We start from the raw sequence: 11,517 nt of genomic DNA, 5'->3' as shown, positions 1-11,517 counted from the left end.
GGTAATGCGTGCGTGTGACGCAATTTGGTGGTAGGGAGGGGACCCAAGCAACAGCAGTGGTAGAAAAGAGGAGGAAGCAGGGATGGCAGAGTCACACCTCTGAAGGTAAAACAGTTCTATTATTTCATACCTTTCAATATACCTTTAAATCAAGCTGATGTTTTTATAGTAGGCTTCTTAAATGTCCCTTTTGTCATCCGCATAGCTTGGTTGATGACGCAGTACTGCCTTTCCGTAGACTGAGAACGCACTCTTTTGTTCAAGCTTTGTTCGGAATGGCCGCTGTTTTGAGAATGTTTTGTTTTTTCCTCATTTCACTACGAGAGCGAGAAAAGGGCGCTGCGAAAATGCTTGACGAGAAAACGGCCTTGAATGACCAAGTGTCAAACTGTAAACTAACGATTTTAACATAGTTGTTATTATGTGGGTGTCAGTACAGTTGAAGAAGGTAGCTCGATAGTGGGGTTGCGTGCTTGCTTATTTCCCCGTGATAGGCTCGCGATTGTCGGGATGGTGTTCCAAGAATGACAGCTGCTTTGGTGGGGCCTACGGGAACCGCACAGTCAGAACGCTCGGGTATGTGAGCTTTGAGGTTAACGTTAGCAATTATTTTTATAAATAAGAAGGCTATCTAGCTACTGAGACTGATATTTGTTTCCTCTACCAGAATTGTACCTAGATATGACGTTGTCATAGTTGTTTGCTCCTCGATTTGACTGAATGGTTGCAAAAAAATGTTTGTCAGCCTCACTTAGCTTCTGAAGTTAGCTAGATGTGTTGACGTTTCGTTTTTTGATTTCATGACCAGTTGAAATAATTTAGCTAGTTTGCTTACAGATTTTGATAGCACGACAAGGGTGACACTAAATTAAGAATAGCTAACTATTTGCGGCTACTTTTCCCAAACAATCAATAGCTAACTAGCTAGTTAATGTTAGCCAGTTCGTAGGCTTGCTAACTAACCAACTTAACGTTAGTATGTGGCTTTGACAAGAACAGCAGGACCACCCCATCGTTTGCTGCTGTATCATACACACACAGGTTGGCTTGCGTCTCGTTTTTACGCATATCAATCGTGATCTTGAACGTAACTTGACTTCCACGAACTGTGGCACCGGTTTTATCCATAATCTCTCTTTCCACGGATTTGTCATTGGCACGGTTACATCCTGCTTGTGCTGTGGGCTGGTTATGTAGCAGCCTGCCACCTCACCAGTGCATCTCTTGCCATCACTGTCAAATGTAGACACACATTACAGGAGCTGCGTAGTATTAGGCCTATTGGTTGTAATCATTTTTGATAGTCAGTCAGTGAGAGAGTTGTTAAGCCTAACGTTACCTAGTTAGCTAAATGCTTTGTAAAATGAAAAAAGATATGCAAGGGAAAGAGTTTATTTCTGCTCTCTCACTGTCATTCATTCAGGAGTGGACATGGGGAGATTGATTGGGGGTTAAGGACTTTGGAACAATCACAAATATGGCAGCCAAATGTATTTGCACAATTGTAGTGTTTGTATCATATCAAAGCCTAAACCTATGTGTTATTCCAACATTATTCCTATGATGATGATGATATATGCGTATACTTATGCAATCCTCAAAGGGAGAAGACAGAGATGAAGAAAATTGGCCAGTCTTGAGCAAACATGACGCAACGACATGGGAAGACTTGGCAGGATTGGTAGTAGTGACTGCTTGCTTTGCCCAAGATGTCCACAAACTGGCTATAGGCTACATTATACAAGTAGAGGCTTAACAATTGGCACGTGAATTGAGGAAAGCTACAGTGATGATTATGATGATGCTGGTGGAGGAAATGAAGGATTCGTTTATGATTTGGCATGAAAACTGTAGGGATTTAAATATTGACAGTTGGGTTTAGGTTTTGTTCCAGAACTATGTTTCATTAGCCTGTCTTGTCTGGTACACTGAAAAAACAGGTATGATGATGGGCTCACTCATCCATGCCCATGCTCACGGCAAAATATTTATTTCCAAAATATGGGGGTGCTGCTGGATCATCATAATAATCAGAGGAAAATGGTGTCCAGCCTTCTCATTTTATGTATATCATCTATTGCACCGCCTGCCATTCATCCCAAACTTGGTTCCTCTTCCTTTCCTTTTGGTTCTTCTCCTTTTGGTTGCTCTCCATGGAGTGGAATCTGGAATGATACATTTAGTCAGTCAGTGATGAAAAATAACTGGAAAGTTGCTGAGCTCCGTGACCCTTGACCTTATGTGCTTTTTCTACAGCATGACTTCGCCCAAAAGTAATTTTTCTGGAGTTGGGGGGGGGGGGGGGAGTGCTTCTTCGGTTCGGTCACCTGCATATTATTAAACTAGCTCTCATGTTTGTTTCAAACCTTTGGGTACATTTTATGATTTTGAAGAGGAATTTAAAGAATAAACAAACAATGACATCCCACTGCTTGTTTAGGTGAGGGCCAGTAGGTTAGTTCTCTGCTTGCCGTTGCCATGTTTATTGTTGGGATTTTGACACTTGATGCACCCCAGACTATGCCTGGTGACCAGTCCACATCTCTCTGGCCAAACGCCACGCCCATTAAAATGTATTCTCCACAATGAGTCTGCATTTGATCTCCTCCCCGAGGACTTCTCGAATGCCAACACGTTCAAACCGTTCTGGTTGGTCCCAGTAACCCATGGGTGTGGCCAGAGCCTGAAGACGTGGGTAAAGCGGCGTTTCAGAAATGGTCATTGCTTTTGATACTCTGATTGGTTAAAGACAATTCAATCGCAGATGACTTGTTTTGTATAACGCCCCTCACGTTGACATCAGCAGAAAGGACTTCTACGATGGCAGTCTGACTGAATGATAGTTAGAGCAGCAAAATTAAATTCAGAATGAGTCGCCAGGCAACCCCAGACCCCACTGCTGTGTTGCCTTTATCCAAGACATGATTGATGTGATAGTAAGTAGGCTATTTTAGGGTTTCCACAAGTTACCAATGCCACAAAGTCAAAATTGGCTGTATTGTAAAAATACTCTACATGAAAACAAAAATGTGCTTTTTTGTCTTAAGTTTAGCAGTGACTTTGTGGCACGGGGTTTCTGACTTTTTGGCATCTAGTGACGACCCTATTTGAGGGACTATTCCCAAAAGAAAACACAAAGAAGCTATCTGCTTTGATACAACAAACTATTATTTTATACAGTAATGTATTTTGATATTCAACATCCATCACCTTTCTCTTAGTTCATTATAATCTGGGTTGAGTCAGAGGTCATTCAGTGATTGATGCTTTGCTGTCGGCCTAGTTCACAGTATACAGTCTGTCACATTGTTATTTATGTATTTTTAATATTCATCATCTCTTTTCTCATTTTATTAGTAGCCTTATATAGAGTTCACAGTTATCCTAAGTCAGTGAGGTCAGTGCTGCTAGATACTTCTCTGTTGAGTGAACATAACTGTTACTGAGAAGAGCCACAACATTTACCTACACAGCAATATTAAAGACCCTGTGTAGTCAACATTCAGTTTTTCCTGTGTATTTGTATAATATTGTACAACAGCTGATGACACTAACACTGTAAAAGTGTGAACACATTTGATCGTAATTTCCTGATAGTTACTGGTTGAAAATACAATCTACACAGGACCTTCTAATCACTTGGTTTTGCATAGGTGGAGTTTCAGCTTGCCTGATGACATCACCAGGGGAAAAGTAATTAATAGATAAATAACAGAGTTACAAACCTTTGCCAATAACAGCCAGTTTACCCACTCAGACCACTCTGACAGTCCTAGCAAATAATTTGGAGTTTTTTTGCTAATAAAGCAATACTTGTTATTTTTGACCATTTTTAATGGTGAGCTATTACAGAATTGATTTGATATAAAAACAGCAGAAATTGGGCCTTTAAGCTTATCTCTTTGTCATTAAGGGGATCAACAGGACCCCTTTTTACCCCTATAGGTTTTATGAGTCTTATGCTTTGAAGACCGCTCCCTCCCAAAGATTAGACGCACACAAACCCCTACTCTCAGCAGCAGTGCTAACCTTTCCCTTAGCTCTGATCTGTAGCCAAGCCTGCTCTTTTTCTACACTACACACACCTAGAGCATAACAGACAATGACTTTATTAGGCTTCATACTGTAGCCTATTACTACATACAAATGATGCTACTGCTGTACTACAGGCTGTGAGATGGAACCACAGAACTAAAATGAGGGTTAGAGGTTCCAAACCCTTCCTAGATAATCTATTTCTATGGGCATAACAAAGACAGGAACCAAGAGACTTTGGTTTTATATCAATCATTTTGATGTTGACGCTCTTGACACTTGTTGTCAATTTGTCTTTTATGACCTTTAGCTTAAGTCAGGCCAACCTGCTTACCAGGTTTTCTCAACATCACTTGTAGCTATTGTAGTACATTCATTGGCTTACAATGTCTTCTCACTTAACCTGTTGAAGTTGCCTATGGCCTAGCTTATTCGCTAATAGCGCTGGGTATTGCCAGGGGCCTCACAATACGATATTATCACGATACTTAGGTGCCGATACGATATGTATTGTGATTCTCACGATTCTATGTAGTTTGATTAGGGCTGTCCCCGAGAAATAACAAATCTATATTGGTCAACCGAGATGTCTGTTCTTTCAACCAATTATTTGGTTGACATTTTATAACGTATTTTTCCATTATATAGACTGAAAAGTCGTTGCTGAAATCCTTCATTTGTTTAGGAAAAACATTCCCTATACCCTCAATCCTTGTGGTCTTCACATGACACATGTATGCGTCACATGCGCGTGACCAATAGGGCCTGACCTATAGCATATCATAATCACATCAATAATTGGTTATAGCAAACTCCGAACACTGTAACACATTACAGCAAAATGAATGTAGAGGACGTGACAAACTCAAACGGGGGAATGTTTACTGGTTGCTCAGTAGTCAGTAGGTAAAGGGGAAGTCAGATGTGTGGAATGAGTTTGACTAGTTATGGAAAATACTGGAGATCAAGAAAAAGAAAGGAGCAAGCAGTGTGTGCATATTATGTGTGCCAAAAAGGGGCTGTTAGATTACAATAAAACATTTTTCTGACTTTTTGGAAGAATGTAAACAACACTAAATAAATTACAAGCATACCAGAGTTTGTAACGTTCGTGAATGAAATTTCCGAAATGGAACGGTTTGTTGTTTACGCTAATTATTCAAGGCTTGCTATATTTTATTTTAAAACTAAAATGCTTGATTGCATTTCAAATCATGAATGACTTGTATGCTGTGATATGAAGGAATTATTGATTTATTGATGCAGTACTGTAGCCTATTGAAATATAGGCCTAAGTACGGTATTATGAGTAAACAGGAGGTGCTCTTAGCCCTACAGCTCTTAGGCTTACAGCTTGGGGCGGCAGGTAGCCTAGTGGTTAGAGCGTTAGGCCATTAAACGAAAGGTTTCAAGATCGAATCCCCAAGCTGATAAGCTAAAAATCTGTCGTTCTGCCCCTGAACAAGGAAGTTAACTTCTATGGCCTAGGTGGGACGGTAGCCTGCAGGACACAGCCAGTGAAATATCAGGGCGGAAAATTCAAAAACAACAAAATGTCATAATTCAACTTTCTCAAACATACAACTATTTTACACCATTTTAAAGAAACTTCTCGTTAATCTAACCACATTGTCCGATTTCAAAAAGGCTTTACAGCGAAAGCAAAACATTAGATTATGTTAGGAGAGTACATAGACAAAAATAATCACACAGCCATTTTCCAAGCAAGGACATGTGTCAATAAAACCCAAAACACAGCTAAATGAAGCACTAACCTTTGACGATCTTCATCAGATGACACTCCTAGGACATTATGTTACACAATACATGTATGTTTTGTTCGATAAAGTTCATATTTATATCCAAAAACAGCATTTTACATTGGCGCGTGATCAGAAAATGTATTCCCACCAAAACGTCCGGTGAATGTGCACATCAATTTACAAAAATACTCATCATAAACGTTGACAAAATATATAACAATTATTTAAAGAATTATACATAGACTACCCCTGGATGCAACCACTGTGTCAGATTTTAAAATAGCTTTACGGAGAAAGCACATTTTTCAATATTCTGAGTACATAGCTCAGCCATCACGGTGAGCTATTCAGACACCCGCCAAGTTTGGGGCAACCTAAACTCAGAATTAGTATTAGAAATATTCTCTTACCTTTGCTGATCTTCGTCAGAATGCACTTCCAGGACTGCTACTTCCACAAGAAATGTTGTTTTTGTTCGAAATAATCCATATTTATGTACAAATACCTCCGTTTTGTTCGTGCGTACAGATCACTTATCCAAAGGCATAACGCGTGAGCGCGGTACCAGAGACAAAGTCAAAATGTTCCATTACCATACTTGGAAGCATGTCAAACGCTGTTTAAAATCAATTTTTATGGTATTTTTAACGTAAAATTGTGATAATATTCCAACCGGACAATAGCATATTCATTCAAGAAGAAAAAACGAGGGGCGCTCCGCGGGACCGAGCATATCCAATCCCTTTGTTGCCAGGCAGACCACTCAGTAACTGAGCTCCTATTATCTGCCCAGTGACAGGAAAATGCTCAAACCACTTTCTGAAGGCTTTAGACAGCCAATGGAAGCCTTAGGAAGTGCAACGTCACCCCACAAACACTGTAGCTTCGATAGAGAATCAAAAGAACTACAATTCTCAGACTTTCCACTTCCTGCTTGGAATTTTCTCAGGTTTTTGCCTGCCATATGAGTTCTGTTATACTCAGACACCATTCAAACAATTTTAGAAACTTCAGGGTGTTTTCTATCCAAATCTACTAATAATATGCATGTTCTAGTTTCTGGGCCAGAGTAGTAACCTGTTTAAATTGGGTACGTTTTTCATCCGGCCGTGAAAATACTGCCCCCTAGCCCAGACAGGTTAACCTGTTGGGGATAGGGGGCAGTATTTGCACGGCCGGATAAAAAACGTACCCGATTTAATCTGGTTACTACTCCTGCCCAGTAACTAGAATATGCATATAATTGTTTGATTTGGATAGAAAACACCCTAACGTTTCTAAAACTGTTTGAATGGTGTCTGTGAGTATAACAGAACTCATTTGGCAGGCCAAAACCTGAGAAGATTCCAAACAGGAAGCACCCTCTCTGACCATTTCTTGGCCTTCTTGATCATCTCTATCCAAAACAGGGGATCTCTGGCATAATGTGACATTTTCTAACGCTCCCATAGGCTCTCAGAAGGCGCCAGAACGTTGAATGATGACTTTGCAGGCCATAGCTGAAAAACAGTAGCGCATTTGGTAAGTGGTCGATCTGAGAACAATGAGACTGGGGCGCGCGTGCACGAGACTCCACCATGTTTACATTTTCAGTCTTTGAACGAAAACAGGGTTTCCCGGTCGGAATATTATCGCTTTTTTACGAGAAAAATCGCATAAAAATTGATTTTAAACAGCGTTTGACATGCTTCGAAGTACGGTAATGGAATATTTTGAATTTTTGTCACGATACGCGCCGGGCGCGTCACCATTCTTTACCCTTCGGATAGTGTCTTGAACGCACGAACAAAACGCCGCTATTTGGATATAACTATGGATTATTTGGAACCAAACCAACATTTGTTATTGAAGTAGAAGTCCTGGGAGTGCATTCTGACGAAGAACAGCAAAGGTAATCCAATTTTTCTTATAGTAAATCTGAGTTTGGTGAGTACCAAACTTGGTGGGTGTCAAAATAGCTAGCCTGTGATGGCCGGGCTATCTACTCAGAATATTGCAAAATGTGCTTTCACCGAAAAGCTATTTTAAAATCGGACATAGCGATTGCATAAAGGAGTTCTGTATCTATAATTCTTAAAATAATTGTTATGTTTTTTGTGAACGTTTATCATGAGTAATTTAGTAAATTCACCGGAAGTGTTCGGTGGGAATGCTAGTCACATGCTAGTCACATGCTAATGTAAAAAGCTGGTTTTTGATATAAATATGAACTTGATTGAACAAAACATGCATGTATTGTATAACATAATGTCCTAGGAGTGTCATCTGATGAAGATCATCAAAGGTTAGTGCTGCATTTAGCTGTGGTTTTGGTTTTTGTGACATATGCTAGCCTCTTACATCTAGACGTTCCGCTAGCGGAGCACCTGCTCCAATATCCAATGATGGGCGTTGCGCGAAACACAAATTCCTCTAAAATCCGAAAACTTCAATTTTTCAAACATATGACTATTTCCCAGCATTTTAAAGACAAGACTCTCCTTTATCTAACCACACTGTCCGATTTCAAAAAGGCTTTACAGCGAAAGCAAAAAATTTGATTATGTCAGCAGAGTACCAAGCCAGAAATAATCAGACACCCATTTTTCAAGCTAGCATATAATGTCACGAAAACCCAGAAGACAGCTAAATGCAGCACTAACCTTTTACAAACTTCATCAGATGACACACCTAGGACATCATGTTACACACAGCATGCATTCTTTTGTTCAATAAAGGTCATATTTATATATAAAAACAGCATTTTACATCGGCGTCTGACGTTGACTAACTATTTTCCCCTCAAATGCGTTCCGGGAAACAGTGCATCATTCCCTTTATTACTATTCGAAAACAATTTTTTAAATGTATATTGTCAATCTAACATTTATAGATGAATATCTCTTGAACACCTGTCATACCAGATTTTAAATTAACTTTACTGGGTAATCACACTTTGCGATAAAAGGAGATGCGATACTCAGAAAATGAGCCTGGAAAACTAGCGCCGCGCCATCTTGGCACAATCGCAAGTCACATCTGATCTTGTATAATATTGTCAATAATCGCCTACCTTTAGTTGTCTTCATCAGAAAGCACTTCCAGGAATCCCAGGTCCACAACAGATGTATTTTCTGTCGAAAAATTCCATCCTTCATGTTCCATTAGCCTGCTGTTGGTAGCGTGTCTCCAACTGCTCCGACGTGCGCGGGACAGTAGTTTCGGAAAATTTACTTTTTTCCTCCACTAGGTTCGTTCAAACATGTCAAACGTTGTAAAACATTCATCTTCAGGGCCTGTAACACCAAGAGAGCCAATAAGATTCGACGGGGACGATTGCAGAGTGTTTTGAAACGTTTCCAAAGGTGGGGGTAGACAGGGCCGCCGACGTCATAATGGTGATGGCCCATCCCCTGTGACCAATTTCCAATGTGTCTCATTGACTGAGTTTCGACTGTATAAGGCTCAAACCACTGTGAAAAGACTGGGGACATCTAGTGGAAGCAATAGGAAGTGCTCAGTGAACCATTGCTCACGGTGTGATTAATAGGCAAAGTGATGAAGTCGAGTCCACAATTCAAAATTACACTTCCTGTTTCAATCGGTCTCGGGGGTTTTGACTGCCATATGAGTTCTGTTATACTCACAGACACCATTCAAACAGTTTTAGAAACTTTAGGGTGTTTTCTATCCATATATAATAAGTATATGCATGTCCTAGCTTCTGAGTTTGATTAGTAGGCCGTTGAAAATGGGAACAAATTGTTTTCAAAATGCGCTGTGGCGCCCCCCTATCCTAGGGTATCCTTAATAACCTCTTGGGGCTAGGTGGGACGCTAGCGTGCCACCCGTGGTGCACTCCATCAACAGCAGGTGCATTTCAAGAGCGGCAAATTTGAATCCAAATAAATGTCAAAATTCAAATTTTTCAAAAATACAACTATTTTACACCATTTGAAAGATAAACATCTCCTTAATTTAACCACGTTTTACGATTTCAAAAAGGTTTTACGGCGAAAGCATACATTTAGAGTATGTTAGGACAGTACATTTACAAGAATTGTGTGTAATGTTTTGTCAAGTCAAAGACAGGGTCACCAAAACCATAAAACCAGCTAAAATGATGCACTAACCTTTTGCAATCTCCATCAGATGACACTCCTAGGACATTATGTTAGACAATGCATGCATTTTTAGTTCTATCAAGTTCATATTTATATCCAAAAACAGCGTTTTACTATGGCATTGATGTTGAGGAAATCGTTTCCCTCCAATAACCGGCAGTCAAGTCAGCGTCACAAATTAAATAATTAAAATTAGAAAACATTGGTAAAATATTATATTGTCATTTAAAGAATTATAGATTTACATCTCTTGAACTCAATCAACTTGCCAGATTTAAAAATAACCTTACTGGGAAATCACACTTTGCAATAATCTGAGCACTGCGCCCAGAAAAATACGCGTTGCGATACAGACTAGACGTCATGTTGGGGAGATCTAAAATCGAAAATACTATGTAAATAATCCATTACCTTTGATTCTCTTCATCAGATGTCACTTCCAGGTATCACAGGTCCATAACGAATGTAGTTTTGTTCAAAAAAGCTCATCATTTATGTCCAAAAATCTCCGTCTCGTTAGCACATGATGTAAGCCAGCCGGACTTCGTCATGAACGAGGGGAAAAAATATATTTCCGTTCGTTCAAACATGTCAAACGTTGTATAGCATAAATATTAGGGCCTTTAAGAACTGAATATATTTCCGTTCGTTAAACATGTCAAACGTTGTATAGCATAAATCATTAGGGCCTTTTTTAACCAGAACATGAATAATATTCAAGGTGGACGAATGCATACTCTTTTATAACGTATTGGAACGAGGGTACCCAACATGAACACGCGCGCCAGGTGTCTAATGGGACATCATCGTTCCATGGCTCTTGTTCGGTCAGATCTCCCTCCAGAAGACTCAAAACACTTTGTAAAGGCTGGTGACATCTAGTGGAAGCAATAGGAAGTGCCAAAATATTCCTAAGCCCCTGTGTTTTTCAATGGGATAGGTTTAAAGTCAATACAACACATCAGGTATCCACTTCCTGTCAGAAAATGTCTCAGGGTTTTGCCTGCCAAATGAGTTCTGTTATACTCACAGACACCATTCAAACAGTTTTGGAAACTTTAGAGTGTTTTCTATCCATATATAATAAGTATATGCATATTCTAGTTACTGGGTAGGATTAGTAACCAGATTAAATCGGGTACATTTTTTTTATCCAGACGTGCAAATGCTGCCCCCTAGACCCAACAGGTTAAGAGGCTAGCTTGAAAAATGGGTGTCTGATTATTTCTGGCTGGGTACTCTGCTGACATAATCTAATGTTTTGCTTTCGTTGTAAAGCCTTTTTGAAATCGGACAGTGTGGTTAGATTAACGAGAGTCTTGTCTTTAAAATGGTGTAAAATAGTCATATGTTTGAGAAATTGAAGTAATAGCATTTCTAAGGTATTTGAATATCGCGCCACGGGATTCCACTGGCTGTTGAGTAGGTGGGACGCAAGCGTCCCACCTAGCCCATAGAGGTTAACCCACTATTCCTAGACCGTCATTGTAAATAAGAATTTGTTCTTAACTGACTTAGTTAAATAAAGGTTACAAAAAACAACATATGGCAAATATAAATCAACTGGATGGTGTTCAGAGATAGATGGGAGGGGTTGAGTGGAGCTGAAGGATGGG

The 11,517-nt window shown here is 39.7% G+C and overlaps 1 protein-coding gene across 1 annotated transcript in view; it reads left to right on the top strand.

Moving 5' to 3' along the window:
- Positions 1–11,517, top strand: part of LOC106590140 (leucine-rich repeat protein SHOC-2) — a 37,028-nt gene continuing 25,511 nt past the window's right edge. The window contains exon 1 of the mRNA XM_014180771.2: positions 1–105. The gene's annotated coding sequence lies outside the window, so the exon portion shown is untranslated. The remainder of the gene's footprint in view (positions 106–11,517) is intronic.

Source organism: Salmo salar, chromosome ssa02, assembly GCF_905237065.1.
Source record: "Salmo salar chromosome ssa02, Ssal_v3.1, whole genome shotgun sequence".
Lineage (NCBI taxonomy): Eukaryota > Metazoa > Chordata > Actinopteri > Salmoniformes > Salmonidae > Salmo > Salmo salar.
The sequence above is the reverse complement of the archived record's forward strand: the minus strand, read 5'-3'. Positions and strand labels throughout refer to the sequence as shown.